At 35.9% G+C, this 17,997-nt stretch overlaps 1 protein-coding gene across 3 annotated transcripts in view; it reads left to right on the plus strand.

Moving 5' to 3' along the window:
- The window catches only part of LOC149780596 (neuropilin and tolloid-like protein 2), a 34,757-nt gene that overhangs the window by 3,375 nt on the left and 13,385 nt on the right, over nt 1-17,997 (plus strand). Inside the window, exon 1 of one of the 3 annotated variants that reach the window (XM_089937712.1) lies at nt 17,670-17,937. The exons of 1 other annotated variant lie outside the window; for it this stretch is intronic. The gene's annotated coding sequence lies outside the window, so the exon portion shown is untranslated. Of the gene's footprint in view, nt 1-17,669; nt 17,938-17,969; nt 17,991-17,997 lie in introns of those variants that run through there. One more of the 3 variants, XM_089937711.1, reaches the window with a different exon arrangement.

Below are 17,997 nucleotides of genomic sequence, written 5' to 3' on the forward strand. Positions count from 1 at the left end.
AGAACATGAATTTTAGCAATAGTCCGTATATCAGCTAACATATTTAGTTGCATGATCAGAACATGAATTTTAGCAATAGTCCGTATATCAGCCAACATATTTATTTGCATGATCAGAACATGAATTCTAGCAATAGTCCGTATATCAGCCAACACGTTTAGTTGCATGATCAGAACATGAATTTTAGCAATCGTCGGTATATCAGCCAACATATTTATTTGCATGATCAGAACATGAATTTTAGCAATAGTCCGTATATCAGCCAACATATTATTAAAATAGTTAAATGTAAATTGCAATACGCAAATGATATCGAATAGACGTTCTTAAGCTTTTATCATCTATGGTGAATGTTGACAGGTTGCTGTATGTGTTTAACCCTTGAAGGGTATTATTCTTTTTCTTACTTTTCCGTGAATTTAAAGATCAATCGTTAACTCGCTGATGGGTGAGTAAGGAAAACATTATATCAGCGTTTTTTTGAGAAAAGAAATGCAGTGTTTGCCGTAAGTTTTAACGAACAATGTTTTTTTATTTTTATTTTTTTTGGGTCAAGTTGAATACTTTAGATATTTTTCCTACATTGTCTCCTAAAGATACTTCTATATGTATCCTTATTTTATCTTATTTTCTTTCCAACTTAATTGTTGCTATTATCACAAAGTAAGTATAATGCTTCCTTTACATATATGCATATAAGTTTTTTTTTTTTAAATCAGAAAAACCACTCAAATTGACAATTATGAAATGAAAATAAAAATCAAAAGTGGCAGCCCTAGACTGATATTTTAATAAGTTTTGAAGTTACTCTCATATAACTAGTATTTCTTTAGCAAGAGGGAATCAGTAATATATGTCCTATTGCATATAATAAATAACGCAAACTTTGAAAAAGTGTCATCCATCTCGATTTTACACACTGTTACGCGGTGAAAAACTACAAGTTTGCGACTGAAGGAAACTTATTTTCAGCAGTAGTTTGGTATCGACATCTGATTGCAATACCCCTATTATGTGGTTGACCCTGAATCGACTTTATCTGTTTCGATAACAGCAACACATTATCCAGCTGTGTTCCACATAGATGTATCTCTGTCTTGCTTTCCTTCACATGTACATGCGTCCTGATTTTAGTGAGATTTTACATTTAACAGTTTTACCGCGATGAATTTATGAAACTGGTATGCTGCCTCACTTAAGATATTTTGATACTCAGATGTATGTGAAAGGGAGGGAACTACTGCCGAGATAATGCAGCACGTGGTGCTGGAACGTCCTTATCGCGCGACTGATACAATTGAAGAGGCTGCCAATGCTTTTATTCATCTGACGGCAGGAGAAACTCAAAACCTACTTAAGTCCAACCTAATGCATTGTAATACATGGGGATAAAAGTTAAGACGCCTCTTACACTTTTCGGTAATTGACAAGAGTTGCATGTTATCGGGAACAAATGGATTGAGTGACTTAAAACTTGTAACGCGGTATCCTTTTAATTACATGTCTCCTCCCCACCATTTAGTGGGGATTTTCTGTGCTTAAATACATTTTGCACTCTTCAAAATGGCATCCATTATACATTCTTTTGTAATCCATTTCATTCTCGCTGTCATTCATCCCCCAATTTACATTAAACACAGAGAATAAGGTAAAACAGCAGAATTCGTTAACTTTTCTATCATGTTTCGAAAAGTTATTTTCGGCATACTTTACATAGGATAACATCTACACAATTATTAATTAAACTACTTTGAGATTTAATTGGAATATATATTTGGTTTAGCAGTTATTTTTTTTTGGGGGGGGGTTAAAAAGAGGCGTTGCTGCAAAAAAAATGGAAAGCAATGAAGGGGAACTCTGAACGAAAAACTGAGATAACTCAAGTAGTTGTTTATCTACGAGAGGGCGGGGGTCATTTATTTCTTGTTTCACTTTATCTAAGCAAGAAGCTTAGGGGTGTTTCTCTGAGCTTGTGTAGAGTTAAGTATTTACTATCACTGGTGATGACATTGTCTAAGCTACATTTCCGTTTGAATGTATTAATCACCCTGAAATATAGCTCTCGATCAATGCACATATCGGTATGTCCATTGCTTCAAAACCATTATGGTTTTCTCTCAATTATTTCTGATGTTTAGGTTGTTCTTCAACTAATGTTAGAATAAAATCTCAGATTTGATGGCAGTCTTGGGAAATATCGGATTGGATGTCAGTCCTCAGCCAAGATGTTTGCTTCTTATTCTACCAAATGCAATTAAGCATTTTCCCCTACATTTTCCTAATATTATTTTGGTCTATAAAACTCGGTTTTAATGTATTTTACTGAAGTTATTATTTCATGATCAGTAAAAGAAAATGATTTTATTTTGTACCCCGGTTTGTTTTGATTTTGTGGGTTTAACGCCACTTGAGTGGAGGAATAATCAGGCAAAACTTTGGTAAGAAACACAGATTCACTGGAAATTACTGGCAAGCTTTTTCGCATACCCACGTTGGCCGAGCCGAGACTCCAACCTATGCCGACAGGGGTGAGATGTCAGTCATCTTTAAATGCGAGAACCTTTGACCACTCGGCCACATTGAGCCACATTTTGTCTTCGATTAAATGCGGCCATCTTTGAGCAATTGTCTAGATCAGAATGAGCTTTTTTTTTACCCAATCGCCATACAGAGTACTCGAAACTACAATTCAAGATTTGTTATATAATTCAAATGAAAATGGAAGGCTCCGTTTTTGACACCCCACCCCACCACCATACAAATGAACATGACAGTCGAACTCAATGTTAAAGTAAGAAAACTTTGAAAACTAAAGTTATTTAGAATAAAGTCAGAAGTATAGAACTTTCAGGATTTAATAACTTTGTATTCCTCTACCATCGTGCTGAAAAGGTGTCGAGAATAAATACCCCAAAATAATGAACCCTTCTAACACATTTTGCACTTCACTTGATTGACATTTGTGCTTTATGACAATAATAACATACACAAATCCAGTAAAGTCAGTATCAGACAATACTATGCGGAAGTATTTTTACCTATTGGAGTACATACGGGCACTTATGACATAAAATATAATGGAAAATTTTCAGTTTTGAACAGATCACAAGGAGACAAAATCAACATAACAAACTACTTATACAGACAAAGCATAAAGACAGACACTGACAAAAGATCGGTGTCTGCAGCTCTAACGAAGCACGTTTCCTCTTGGTATTTTCTTGCAATTCATATAGTTCTACTTCTCTGTACAATCAATAGTTGTAATCCAATATGGCCACAAATTGCGTCATTCTGAAAAAAGGGTCTTATAAAGGTATAGTCTCGTAACAAAAACTGTGGAGTGCTCTTTGAGAACCAATCAGCTAACAAGCTAACCGGAAGTTATTACGACACATGGCCATTACTTGGATCATCATTCTTTTAACATAGACAAGAATGTTTGTGTTTGATGAGATTCCGGGTCTGCTCTGCAATGACAAGAATAAATGGACGCTGGAGCTTTGTGAGACATCCAAAGACAATTATAGATCGATTATTATTTTATTATGTAATGTAACTTCCGCCACTTTTGACTGGTCGATCTTGTTATCAACTGTATCATTGATTAGGGTAGACAGTGGGGGAACTCTGCAGAGGGCATTTGATCCTATTAGGTTTCTCTGCTGGAAACAAGCTGATTTTGCCGATAACCCATCACTTGGGACGGGCAGCGAGGTCACTACAGCTATTATGCCAATTAACGATGCTTCATCAAGAATGGGTTGTGCGTGATTTCGGCTGTCTGCAATACAATATACTCTAGTCCGCACATCTGGCTATCGCCATCATCCGCTTCATCCTTAATGGTCAGCTTCGTTCTTCGTGGTTTGACATATTGTTCTCAATCTTTTGATATAGAGAATCTACGAACATTAGTACGAAGCTCACATTAGTTTACGTAATAAAATGGCACCATAAAATGGTTGTCCAAAAATAATCCAGTTCAATTTCTTGTTCGATTAAGAAGATATTTCCGTTAACTATAGCACGATTTGTACATAAGTTGGAAATTGTAACACACAGAAACACAGACAGTCCTTCCAAATATGTATAGGAAACAAGGGTATATTGAAAGGAAGGAGAATTTTCAATAATAGTTCGGAATGTTTATTACATGGAGGTTAGATGATAGAATCAGTTAAATTTTAGGCAATTCACGAATAACATTTCTTTGACTCTATAAAAGGTAGACCATACACATTAATACTAGTACCGACCCTAACAAAGCCTGTTTTAATTGGACACTAACCAACTTATGTTCCCGTACGCTTACATACATCTACATGTTTATTGTCCAACGGGGCTCTGTGGTAATTCTACATCAATACAGAAAAATAGCTTAACGTACCATTGTAATGAATCTATCACCCAAATGTACCAAATTAGCATCTCCACATATAAAAAGTATTAGGCTCGAATCTAAATATTTACATATGTTATTTTGAATAAATAGTAAACATGAATTTGAACCCTTCGAGAAAACTGCAGTACAAAATGGAGGCACAACATTATCTATATTTGGGTGGGGGGGCTGAACCGTAGTTTTTAAAAAGTTTCATATGATTTCGCGCACCTGTAGACTCGGTGGCTGGCACGTTGAACTGTAGACCAAATCGATTCTATCATCGGACCACCCCAGATTGGAAGCCGTGTCGTGTCTTTGGGCAAGGCTTTTACTTGTCTCGACACGATATAACCTCCAGAATGTTGCCGTGTCGTAACAAAAAACAGACAACCAGGCAAAATACTTTCACTTGACGAAGCGTGTATGCAATTGCGATGCTTCGAGCTTTCAGCGTCATTACTGTCAAAATTATCAGCTTCAATATTGAATCGGCACATTATAGATCAAGTTCACGCTGAAATAATGAATTAATTGTATTGTTCAATCGTGATAATTTCCTAATTGATCTCTTATCATATTTGATAAAGGGCTTAACATAAGCAATGTGCGCTACGATGATAGTCTCACTTCTACCGATTTTTATCTTCAAATGGTTATAGACAAGGTGATGAGTAATTGGAACGGAACAGTCTGAAGGAGATGGGGTGAGGATTGAGTGGATAATCGTTAACAGTCTATGTTTCTATGTGATGAGTCAAAGGAAAGAATGATTTATTTGTAATATAAACATACGTAGTGTATATTGCAGAGTCCGAGTCGATGTCTGTAAAGTGACAACTGTTAAATTGTTTTATTATTGTATGATAAACCAATACTGAAAAACAATGTTCACTTGCTGATGAATCTACATAGTGACTCCTTGGTACAACAACGTCTTGATCTTTTGGTGAGCCGTTGAGTAAAACAGTTCATGAAAATGCATGAAATAGTCTTTCCCGATGACCGGCGATAACATTGTATATCATATATTTAAATGAACGCCAAAAGGAAATAACTTTCTTAGCTGAATTTATTGGCGAAGAGCTTTAAATGCACATTATCATATGCAACACGCATGTGCGGAAGTTGACCAGGATACTAAGTCTTGCTGCTGCTGCTACTACTACTACTACTAATACTACGACTAATAATAATAATAATAGCATTCACACGCGAAGTGAAATAATTTATTGAAGAGCTCGCAGAGAACAACACATGCGGTCATCACTATATTCATCATTGTCATCATTACCATGATCATCACTGTTTTATTACTAGCAGCAGCGCTAGTAGCAGTAGTATTCAAGTTTTAATGGTAATTATTATCATATTAATGTTGTTGCAATATTTATTATTATTATTAGTATTAGTATTATTGTTGTTGTTATTGTTATTGTCCATGTGAACATTGTGGCAGTATATTCGAATAAAACAAAGACATCACATTCACATTGTGGATGATCAGTAACTAAAATTTGTTATTACTTTTATGTCTTGCAGATTAACATTCTGACTGACAAAGTCTAACTCGTTCGTCCATTCATTCATTCATTCATTCATGCAAACATACTCTGGCACACATGTAAATTGAAGAGAATGACAGTATCTATGACCTTATAATTTTAATTTTAATTTGCAATATATTCATTGCCTATTAAAAAATAAAAGTTAGAACTCTGGCAAATCGGTTCTTCCATGAAAATGTGGTGATCCCTCCTTTCCTAGTGTTTCGGCGCTGACCGACAACACTCTCCAAGGGTGTGCCGGCTGAGTTGATCAGGTTTAGCCCGGAACCGATTAGTTTTTCCATCGCACCTCTTCCTTTCCGCCAAATCTAATTTGAGGCTTCTTCCGCCTATTTGCTGAAATCGGTGACTAACTTCATGCGGCTACGAGAGAGAGAGAGAGAGAGAGAGAGATTAAACGAGTGTCAGGATATTAATGGCTGATACTGTGTATTTATTATTATTATTATTATTATTATTATTATCATTATTATTAAATCTGATAAAATTGTTAAGGAAGATTCATGAGTGTTGAAAAGGTTATACCATTACAATAGTTGTGGTATCTGGTACTGTTATTGTGATGGTGGCAATGTTGGTGATACAGTCAGTGGAAAACGACTGTCTAATAGTAGCAGTAAGGTCTATCCATTATAGAAGAGCCCAACGCTTGATAATGATTGCAACGGAATAAATATATGCAAATCAGATATCATCAGCGTCTGGAAAGAAATTAGTCTATTTCCACCCCAACCTACCCATCCCTCACACAACTTACTTATGCTCATAGGGAACTGAATTATATTCGATGAAATTAAAACAGCTTAAAGTAGTCGTAGCAGCAGTATTAGTTGTAGTATTAATAGTCGAAGCTGCTGTTTTGTCGCTGTTGTTTTTAATTTAAAATATATAGTATTATTCCTTTTACTACTACTACTACTATTACTAGTACTACTATTATAACTGTAACGACTACTACAACTGACATTATCTTTAAATGATGATGATGATGATAATGAAGGTTTAATTTATTTTAATAATTCCTTCAATATTTGGATCATCACAGCATAGAGATATGCGTAATTAAAAACGTAACTAAATAACTAAATTGATTAATTGTTAATTACCAAAGGACTTGGTGAAATAGTCGCAAATGGGATTTCTATAATGTCATTGGATTAAAATTTATTGTATTGTTCAGGAGATCTATCTTTTGATTATTTTGGGCTTGTCATTGCTTGCAACAACAAGATCATGATAATGATGCTGTAAATGAAAATGACGAGCTGCATCAGTTATTATGTATAGTGGATTTGGTAATATATGAACCAATCAAATAAGAAAATCTTTTATGTTTTGCATTATTGTACTTGGTGAGAAATGGAATGCTAATAGAAATCACTTTGCTGCTACTACTACTCCGCCCCCCCCCCCCTTCTCTCTCTCTCTCTCTCTCTCTCGTGATGGCGCAGTGATTAAACTCACGACGAAAACGGTCCACGTTCGAGTCCTGCCATCTGATTCAACCCGAGTTGGCTAACGTGCTGTATCCCTTGCTGAGACCTTTTACTCAATGTGCGTGATATAACCTTGATGTGCTGCTGTGCTGTACAACACTAAAATCCAAATATTCGGCCTCCATATCCCATGTGCCATAAATTGTCTTGCCTTTAAAAAGGTTACGCACAGCCTTCTGTCATCACAGTGGGGGGCCCTCGGAAACACGATAGGCAGTGTACTATTGTGGAGTTAGGTTTCTAGCAACTGATAAGAATCTGACAACTGTACGGTATTTACAGCGCCTAATAACTGTCAAAAGTAAACACTGAAACTTTGAATTAAATGTTGCTCGACCATCACCTCAACTGAATGTTACGGGCATGTGTTAGACAACAGAACAATTTTGGTATAACCATACATCCAACAAGGATAGCGATCTTGATTTTTATTTAGAAGAACGCGTGTTTTGTTTTTCTTCCGACATGACCGAATAATGTACATATTGAATTTTTGCCTCGTTTTCAAAAGCTTACTCTAATGGAGGATTATTCATACTTTTAAAAGTACCACAGATGCCTACTTACTCTTGTGATATTTTGTTGAGAATTCAGAGGCAGGGCAGCGGAGAAGGTGCATTCACTTCAGTGGACTCTTTATTGGTTAATTAAAAAAAATACTTTTTATGTATTTATATATGCATGTATGTATACAAGTAGACAGATAACAGGGTAACTAGATGTGGATTTAACATTTCTGATTGATGTTAACTCTAACTTGCCATTCGCAGGATTTCTTGTCGGCCTAATGTATTCTTCCGATAATTTGTCCTTCATGGAGATAATTCTTAAAGTCCTAACTTTCTTCCAATATGACGCAATCCTTTGTCATGTTTTCAGTGGAAGTCTATTATTTTTAAAAAAAATCGTTTCTTTAGGTAGGAACACATTGCGATAAAAATTTTCAAATGATCATGTTATCAGCCAAACAATCTGACTTGCTTTAATTTCAAATGATGTCATTTTCGGTCTATATTCCTTCCCGCCATATGTTCGAGTCTCTGACGTCACTTTGCAGCCAGATGACGTCTTCACTCCAAATTTTTCTAAATTTACGAAGTTAAGCAACATTCTGAATAGTACGAAATCCACCTGGGAAACAGTCTACCATCAACAGTGACGTCATAATCGAATTACCAGCATTCACGATTTAGCATTGCGTCCATTGTCACGATTATAATTATATATTCTTTTTCAAAATAATATTCTGGCATTATTGTTTCTCTACATAGTATGCAAATTATAAATACGTATTAATCAGGCGCAGAGAACTATGGCTCGTTGTCTGACACAAAAATGTTACGTCAACGGAAACAATTTGACATAATAATGTTACGTAAAGGAAAACGACCTGGTCTGAAGAAATGCAGACAATAATATGTGTACCAGATTCCTGTCATGATTAGGTAATGGTTAGTGCCTGTCTGGAAAGTCTTTCCCAGCAAATTAAATCATCTCTTTGTGGTTCTTCCCTGCATGCACATGGCGGAGATTTAGTTCTAAAGGCTAAGTCATAGGAGCCAGGAAAACTGTCAAAACCGTAAGGGTCATGACACGACCAGCTATCTGCGTGTCACCAGGATTCATTGTCTTTTGTGATGGCAATTCAATGGTCTATAATTTTACCCGGCTTCCTCCACCACACAAAATTCTCGACGTAAACATTTTTCACTTTCGAGAGTTAACAATATAATACTAATACTTATAATTGAAGAAACTCTCATATAATTTCAATCTGTCATAAATTTAAGTTCGCTAAAATACAGTATTCCTAAGTTAGCCCTCTGTAAACCATCGACCCCATGTTCCAGTTATTTGAGATTTTAGACAATCAGAACACATGGACTTTCTTTAAGACGCAATCCTGAATTACTGTATTAAGAGATATGTTTGAAATATCATATTATGTATTTCCGATTTACATGATGTGTCAACTAATAACAACATCCTTAAAAGGAAAATAAGTAGTTTAGAACCAGTCAAATTACACGAATCTGAAGCACACGAAGCAGTCACCATAACTTGACCGATTTACATGATGTGTCGGCTCGTAACAACATCATTAAAAGGAAAATAAGTCTACGCAGTTTAGAACCAGTCAAATTACACGAATCTGAAGCACACAAAGCAGTCACCATAATTTGACCGCTCATATCAATACTGAAAACAATGTAGGACCTATTGTAGGTCGCTACATTAACGAATAACAAGTTTCATGTCTAAGGGCTAGAAGTTTTGTGTGGATGGAAATAAAGCTAATTTCTCTAAACCTCATATGGAAATAAAGCTAATTCCTCTAAACTTCATATGGAAATAAAGATAATTCCTCTAAACCCATGGAAATGAATCTAATTCCTCTAAAATTTATATTGTAAATAAAACTAATTCCTCTAACCCGCATATGGATTGAAGCCAATTCCTGTAAACTCCATAGGGAAAAGAAGCTAATTCAGCAAGACCGCATATGGAAACGTAGCTAATTCTTCTAATCTTCATATTGTCAATGAAGCTAATTCCTTTAAACCTCATATGGAAATGAAACTGATTCCTCTAATGGAAATGAAGCTGATTCCTCTAAATCTCATTCGGAAATGAAGCTGATTATTTTAAACCTGATATGGAAATGAAGCTAATTCAGCTTAACCTCATATGGAAATGAACCCAGCTCTTCTAAATCTCATAAGGAAATGTAGCTGATTTCTCTAAACCTCATATGGAAATGATGCTAATTCTGGTAAGCCTCATATTGAATTGAAGATGACTCCTCTAAACCTCATATGGAAATGAAGATAACTCCTCTAAACCTCATATGGAAATGAACCCAGCTCTTCTGAATCTCATATGGAAATGTAGCTGATTCCTCTAAACCTCATCTGGAAATGAAGCTAATTCAGCTAAATCTCATATGGAAATGAACCCAGCTTTTCTAAATCTCATAAGAAAATGTAACTGATTTCTCTAAACCTCATATGGAAATGAACCCAGCTCTTCTAAATCTCATATGGAAATGTAGCTGATTTCTCTAAACCTCATATGGAAATGAAGCTGATTCCTCTAAACCTCACGTGGAAATGAAGCTAATTCAACTAAATCTCATATGGAAATGAACCCAGCTCTTCTAAATCTCATAAAAAAATGTAGCTGATTTCTCTAAACCTCATATGGAAATGAACCCAGCTCTTCTAAATCTCATATGGAAATGTAGCTGATTTCTCTAAACCTCATATGGAAATGAAGCTAATTCAGCTAAACCTCATATGGAAATGAAGATAACTCCTCTAAACCTCATATGGAAATGAAGCTGATTCCTCTAAACCTCATCTGGAAATGAAGCTAATTCAGTTAAACCTCATATGGAAATGAATCCAACTCTTCTAAATCTCATATGGAAATGTAGTTGGATTCCTCTAAACTTCACATGGAGATGATGCTAATTCTTCTAAATCTCATACCTAACAAAGTTACTGAGAAAATCGATATACTTCAGAAACAGAACCATACGTTTTCATCCCACTCAAGAAACGTGTTTTCTGCGGTCGGGCACAGACACAACGTATGAGGAAGCTCTGTCATATACCAAAATAACAATCTTGTTAAAGTCTCTACCCGATTTAAAATGCTGATAAATGTTGATCGTTTGATATCCCTTGTGAAATTATGCAGAAACAATGGTGACAAATTTTCCAGTAAAGTCTTCTAATCCTCATGTTGTAAATGTCGCGAAAGAATGTTGCACGATATTAAACTGAAACATTATTTGACTCTTCAACAATATCTTCCGTGCATGTTTGAGTGAGTCATTTTTGTACACAATCTCATTCACGGCTACACCTCAAAGTGAAATGATGAAATCGATCTAGGGAGTCTTTCTTCTTCTTCTCATAGATGTCAACCATACATAGCGCAGTGCTTTCTATATCATGACATTATTTTGGTTTTTCGTTACGTTTATTTCAAATGAATATCTGCTGTATTTTCGTTTACGATATTTTTCCACCATCAATTTAACAGACGCTGTTAATGTATACTTAGCGGGCAGTTGGAGCTTGAAGCAGCCAGCTCAAGCTCCGTCTGCGCAAATGTTCACTTTTTCAGCAACGATTAGACTCTTGTAACATTGTGGCCAGTACAAGGTTGCAACGCAATCATGTTAAATATAACATATTTCTGGTTTCTAATATTACAAAATCGCGAAAGAATGTTCCACGATCTTAAACTCGATTGAATTATTACACACGGTCGTATTACTAACACATATAGTTCTAGAAATTCTTTAGCTTTGCCATGAGAAACTTATATTTTTACTTATCTTTCTTATGGTCAATAAGACAAACTTGTTTTGCAGTGTTTTAACGCTGAGGGAACAAAGGCGCCTCGCAAAACGCAAAAAGCAAATAGATGAAACTTAAAAAGGTGAACAATATGACGTCAAGCGATAAAGATTAGTGCATGCGACTAAGTCCCACTCAAATTCCTGGTAGATCCTGACAGAAGACGAGTAACTATGACAACCTTGTTATGACCCACTAGTCAAAAGTGAACTCCCTTTGAGAAACGATTAAAAAAGTGGCAAGAAATTCAAATTTACCAGTAAATTGACCTTATTTACATAACAATTTCAAAGATATATATATATGTATGTATGTATGTATGTATGTATGTATGTATATATATATATATATATATATATATATATATATATATATATATATATATATATATATATATATATATATTATCCGGCATCGGATACAGTCAGATCTGGTTCTACGAGTTGCTTTTTCTATATCTATTTTAATTTCAAACTGTACAACAGAAACACACACACACACACACATACACACACATACACACACACATATACTGTAAATCATTTGGCAAAGATTTATGGCAAGCAGCGGTTGTAAATTTGGATACTTTATCAATTATATTCTTAAGTTTGTTTCCATGTCCCAAAGGAAAGTCGAAAGGGCATCATTGTATAAATTTATCAACATACAAAGACAATGAGCCATTTCACACGAGAACTTGGATCATATTAATACGCAAAAAGCGTGTACGTATTAAGAAAGACGGGATTTTCAATCAGCCTATCTACATCGTGTCAGTTTGGCTGCATGCAGCCCTCTTTGATGCAATCAGGCTGTGACTACGTTACATTTGAAATAGCGCTATTAAAGTGAAACTGGATGCCTGTTCTTCCCAGTGTTATCTCGGCATGCTAAAGTAGATCATTTTTCGCGGTATCAAGACAGCATCGAACCCTGGCGCACACCTGTTCAAATGTCAAATTCATTTTCCCTGTCAGCAAATATATCAGAAGCGAGTTTATGCAAGTTACACAGTACAGCGAACTAAACCGATCCAAGTTTTCGATAAGTTTGCAAACCTATCAAAAGCTAAGGTAGAAACAAGCTTCAGCTGCCTTTAGGGTTCCGTTTGCGAGAGAAATCACCAAAACTAATTGTAATTTTAGAGGCACAAGGACTGAAATATTGCGCTATTCGTTCGTTATGTCTCACTGTTAAGGGGTGTGGGTCAAGCTGTCATTATTAGTCAGTCATTATTGACTCGGGTTCAGCTGGTTATTGCAGACAAAAACTAGTATTTAATACCTTGTTTCCATTTAAAGTATCTTTTATATCCCTCAAGGACTGTACAATCGGCATGTGCGTCTGTCTGTCTTATGTTTTGTGTTTAGTTTAGGTAATGCTTGGATTTCAACGGTTCTATGCATTCTTGTTCTACTAGCACAGTTCTTCCTTACGAATGTATTGTTCGTTACTCAGTATTTTCTTACAGAGATTGGAAATATCAAGACAAATAAGTGGCGGCATGGATATATTCGCAACCATATTAAAAATGTTCAGTTTCATTCGACGTGGAAATATATTTTTATGAACTATCTTTCAATTAATTGAACGTTGTTATAAGGTTAATTAAAAAAACGAACGTTGCACGTAAGCATGACACAAGATATAAGGTTGTTGTTGTTGTAGGGTTTAACGCCATTTTTCAGCACAAGATAGGCTATACATGGCGGCCAGTATTAATGGTGGAGGAAGAACCCGGGAAAACCCCGAAAAGAACCACCAACCCACGAGAAGCTACTGGCAAGCTTTCTCACATACTCACATTGGCTGAATCTGAGACTCGAACCCACGCAGACAGAGGTGAGATGGCAGTGATCCGTAACGGAGAGCGCTTTAGACCACTCGGCCACTCGGGGCCCCTAAGATATAAGGTACCATACAAACTATATCAATCCATATATGGTCACATTTACGTTTAAACGTGTGACAGTCAGGTATTAGGTTGAAGGTTATGGGTTACACGATCTTTGTGTTCAAATTTATTTTAATACGACTGCTAAGACAGGAAAAAACGCAAAATCATTTGCATCATATTTTGTTAGCATACGGGTTCTGGAGTAAATGGAATTTAAATGGAACAAAGTTCTAGTTTGAAGTTTGATGCGAACTTTTCAGATACCTACGTAATGGCTAGGTGACGCACGCAAGGTTGGACACTTTGATTCATTCTCTCGCTCTCTAGATAATTAGATAGATAGATAGATACTCTCTCTCTCTCTCTCTCTCTCTCTCTCTCTGTTTGTCTTCTTGTAACATATCCAATGGAAGCCGGTGCTTTTTAATATTGAGAAAAAAATTCTTAAGATGTTTTTAATGTTGATGCGTTTATCTCGAGGTCCTGACATTTTCGTCAGTTTAAATGCAGTGAGTGACTTAACTGTTTAAGTATAAAACATAACAAGTCACTCGATCTGTATTTTAGGTTTAATTGCGACACATGCTTACTTCTAACCGTGCCTTTCTGGCACTGGATCAGATAAACTGGCGGGAATAAGGATAGCTACCCGCAGTGAGTCATACTGTATATCGATAAGTTGCTGAAAGTATAGTGTGCTTGAGATATATTTAAACATTACCATTAAATACCATTAAACGTGAAACAGATCCCTATGCTTTCCTTCCATCACTACCCAGGCCATTCGAATAGAGACTGGAAGTAAAATGGCGTTGTTTCAATATATGTTACTTATGAAATAATGAAAAGGAAAACAGAGTATACAAATAATGAAAACGAAAAAAAATCTTATATAAGTTTCATCATGGCAAGAACAGTTCTGCTAAATAAAATTATAAAATCAAAGAACACTTTGCGAGACCTTGGAAAACCAAAACCTAATAATGAACCTCGGTAAATCGGCCGCGCTGGCTTTCCGTTGCAGAAAACATATGTGATCACAATAATTGTTTCATACTGAAGAAGAAAATAAACCACTCACGAACATACAATTTATCTGTGTTCACGTATCAACATACTTTTCCATATGTGCTTGATTAGAGGAGTTTCTGAGCTTCCACCTGTGCATTTAAAACTATTTATTCAGCTATTATTTTATGTATAATTCGTGGCAGGATACTATTTCCTCATACATTTATATATAATAACCCTTACCTGGAGAGAGATACTCAGCTACGAGTAGCGCAAAAGTCCACGTCAACCAATACATGTTAAAGTGATTCTGGATCTCTTGAATTCTTCACTATGTAAAAGTGCTGATTTTTCAAAAGATCAAAGATTGTACAATTTGACAAGCGATCATCGTGAAGAATATTGGTTTGTGAGTCAAAGTTATGGCTCAGTATAATTAGATGCTGACGATAGGGTGTAATATTATGTAAAGCCCCCCCCCCGTAAATATAGACTGCTTCCCGTCATGCGTGATTTATTTATTCATCGCACCGTGAAAATAAATATGAAAATCAGCTTTTAGATTATGTTTTTATCCATCAGTATTTATATTTCAAGTGATCCAGGTTCACAATGTTGATATGTAAAAAATCAGCAGACGTTTCTTGTCAGCAAAAGAAAAAGAACAGAAAAAGAAAACAAAATGTAAACAAAAAATTCAGGATAAACACACTATCTGTGGAAAGATTGATACTCAACTTTTGGGTATCGTCAGATGACACGTTAGGCATGGCTGGTGCCAGGCGTGAAATAAAATGCAGAGTATTTCGAGATAATCAAACTTTTATTATATCAAATATTAAGATATATCGCTTACTTTTAATGGGATTCTCGTAAATATTGGACTGTGTTCCATCATTTTGGCAAACATAAACTTGCACGCAGTCGAAACGTACAAGAAGGTAAATAGTGACTTCTTATCACTAATTGTCATAGGCTTTAATAGCTTTTGGGATGGTATACAAGTCCGCCATTTGTCTCATAGTGAAGCTCTCGGCTGCCTGCTGTACGACAAACTGGCAAGAAGCCCTTGTTATTCCATCTTACATCCCCTTATGATACCTGGCTGTTATTACCAATGCCTTTTGAATACATGGCTGCAGAAACATAATACACGGGACATTTAACAGATCTGACGCTGGACAACATCGCTTAATCTAATATATTCGTGCTTATAATCAACCGTTACTTTTATATATATATATTGAATTGAAAAGAGAACATGCCGGCTGCAAAAAGGTAATTTTATTTGTGAATGGCTGTCTTTTTCTTGTCTTTTTGGTTTAAACCGCTTGGTTTCAATGTTCTAAGTAAGATTCCTTTTCTTTCCTGGTTTCGGAACTCCATTTGGGGTTGTGAGCAATTGCTATAAGTGTTATATCACTGAAAGTGGCCATGGGAGGAGAAGTGTTCTGTACAGCTTTTTGTCATCCAATCAGATCTATGAAGGTTGATTCTTTTGTGTAGTTTTTCAGTTTCTCCGACATACTGGATGCTACAAATCTTACATGTGATGAGATAAATTACATTCTCTGTTTTGCACGTTTTGTTTGATCCATGTATGTTCAGTTTTTCTCTTGTCACTCTGCTAGAAAATGTCCTGGTTTCTATCTTATGTTGGCAGGTTTTGCACTTTTTATCGCCACAGGGGTTAGATTGACTAGTGTGGTCTTGGTCTAACCCCTGTGACGGTAAAAGGTGCAAAGCCTGCCAACATATGATAGAATCCATTTATGATTACTAGTGTGTCCCGGATACTGGATGAGCATTGTCAGCTAGATATAAAGTAACTTTTTATTTCTTAATTGTAACATACCCCACCACAACTCCCATCCCTGCCCGTTCTCATCAGATCAAATTCTCGCTTTTCATCTCTTGCTGACAAATAACAAAATTGAGGCCCCCTCCCCATCCCCAATAAATGTGGTTAATGAACACGAATGACACTTCATTATGATCTCGGGACAAAATTTAACCGGACGGACAAGGATAATAGTACGTGTCACTTCGCATGTTGTAAAAGAAGGGTTCATATAAAGCCAGTGTGCAAATATATCTGACACGAAACCATATAGATATTTCAGGTCAAGTCAGCTTCAATTTTAAGTTCGGTATAACTCAACTGTGGAGAAGTCATACTTTACTGAAATCAAGGGATTCACTCTCCAGCGTTGAGTCATTGTTCTTCGCACTTGGTATCCTGGGAAGTTAGTAAAAACCGATTTCAGATTGAAACAAATTGCAACAAACAGTACACATAAGCCGTGTTTAGTTATTCATTAGAGAGGTATTTAATATAGTCTTACCAGCGCTTCTGCACTGTTATCAAGGGGAATTTCATTTTGATAAGAGCGTGATGAAAGCACACCACGTGTAGATAGATTTTATGCCTAAAATACAACTATGTGTTATTTTTTTACGTCTTCAAGAAACAAGATTGAAAGTTGAGGCAATAATGGTCATCATAAATAAAATCAGATGAAAACTTTGCAACGTTCACTGGACGGCATGAAGAACGAAATACCGTTTCGTCAGTAGTGGCATATGGGAACAAAGTTGAAGCATGCGATACTTAGCTTATCGTATGATACACTGCAACAGATGGAAGTATTAATGTGTACACGGGCGCCATTAACAGGTTCTCTATTTCTAGGCGTATCAGTGTATATCATCATTTGAATTGCATAATCTTGATATAATAGCTTCCAGGTCAAAACCATTTAAATTATACGGAAAGGCTGTGAACAAAATGAGACATCTGAGCACAAAGACGCTGACTTTTTAGGGGTTTGGCATGCGATAACTCGGGCACCACCAGACTTGCTTCTGCAGAGAGATGACGACTGAGGTCAGGCTAAAAACATTTTAGCCCGATGATTATAAAACGCTGTATCATGCAGTTGTCAGTTACTGTAAATCACAAAACTTTAACGAGCATTTTCAAAAATTTAGCAAGAAGCATTAATTTGAGAAAATGTTATTTACGTTCACGACTGTGATTTAAGACAGTTTATTTTCAGTATCTTAATGGACGAATATGCTGCATACGCTAGATCTGCGATTATTTCGTGAGCCAAGATTTGATGATTTACATTATGTTTAACAGAAAATCCTATGGAATACTGCTTGAAAGACATGAAGAACAGATGAAAGACTTGGAGTACTTAAACAAGTACCATATTGTTTTGAAGATTTTATTGCAGGAATGGACCTGAACAACTTGAAGTAACAT

This window comes from Sinohyriopsis cumingii, chromosome 16 (genome assembly GCF_028554795.1).
Source record: "Sinohyriopsis cumingii isolate HCF-2022 chromosome 16, ASM2855479v2, whole genome shotgun sequence".
In the NCBI taxonomy this organism is placed as follows: domain Eukaryota; kingdom Metazoa; phylum Mollusca; class Bivalvia; order Unionida; family Unionidae; genus Sinohyriopsis; species Sinohyriopsis cumingii.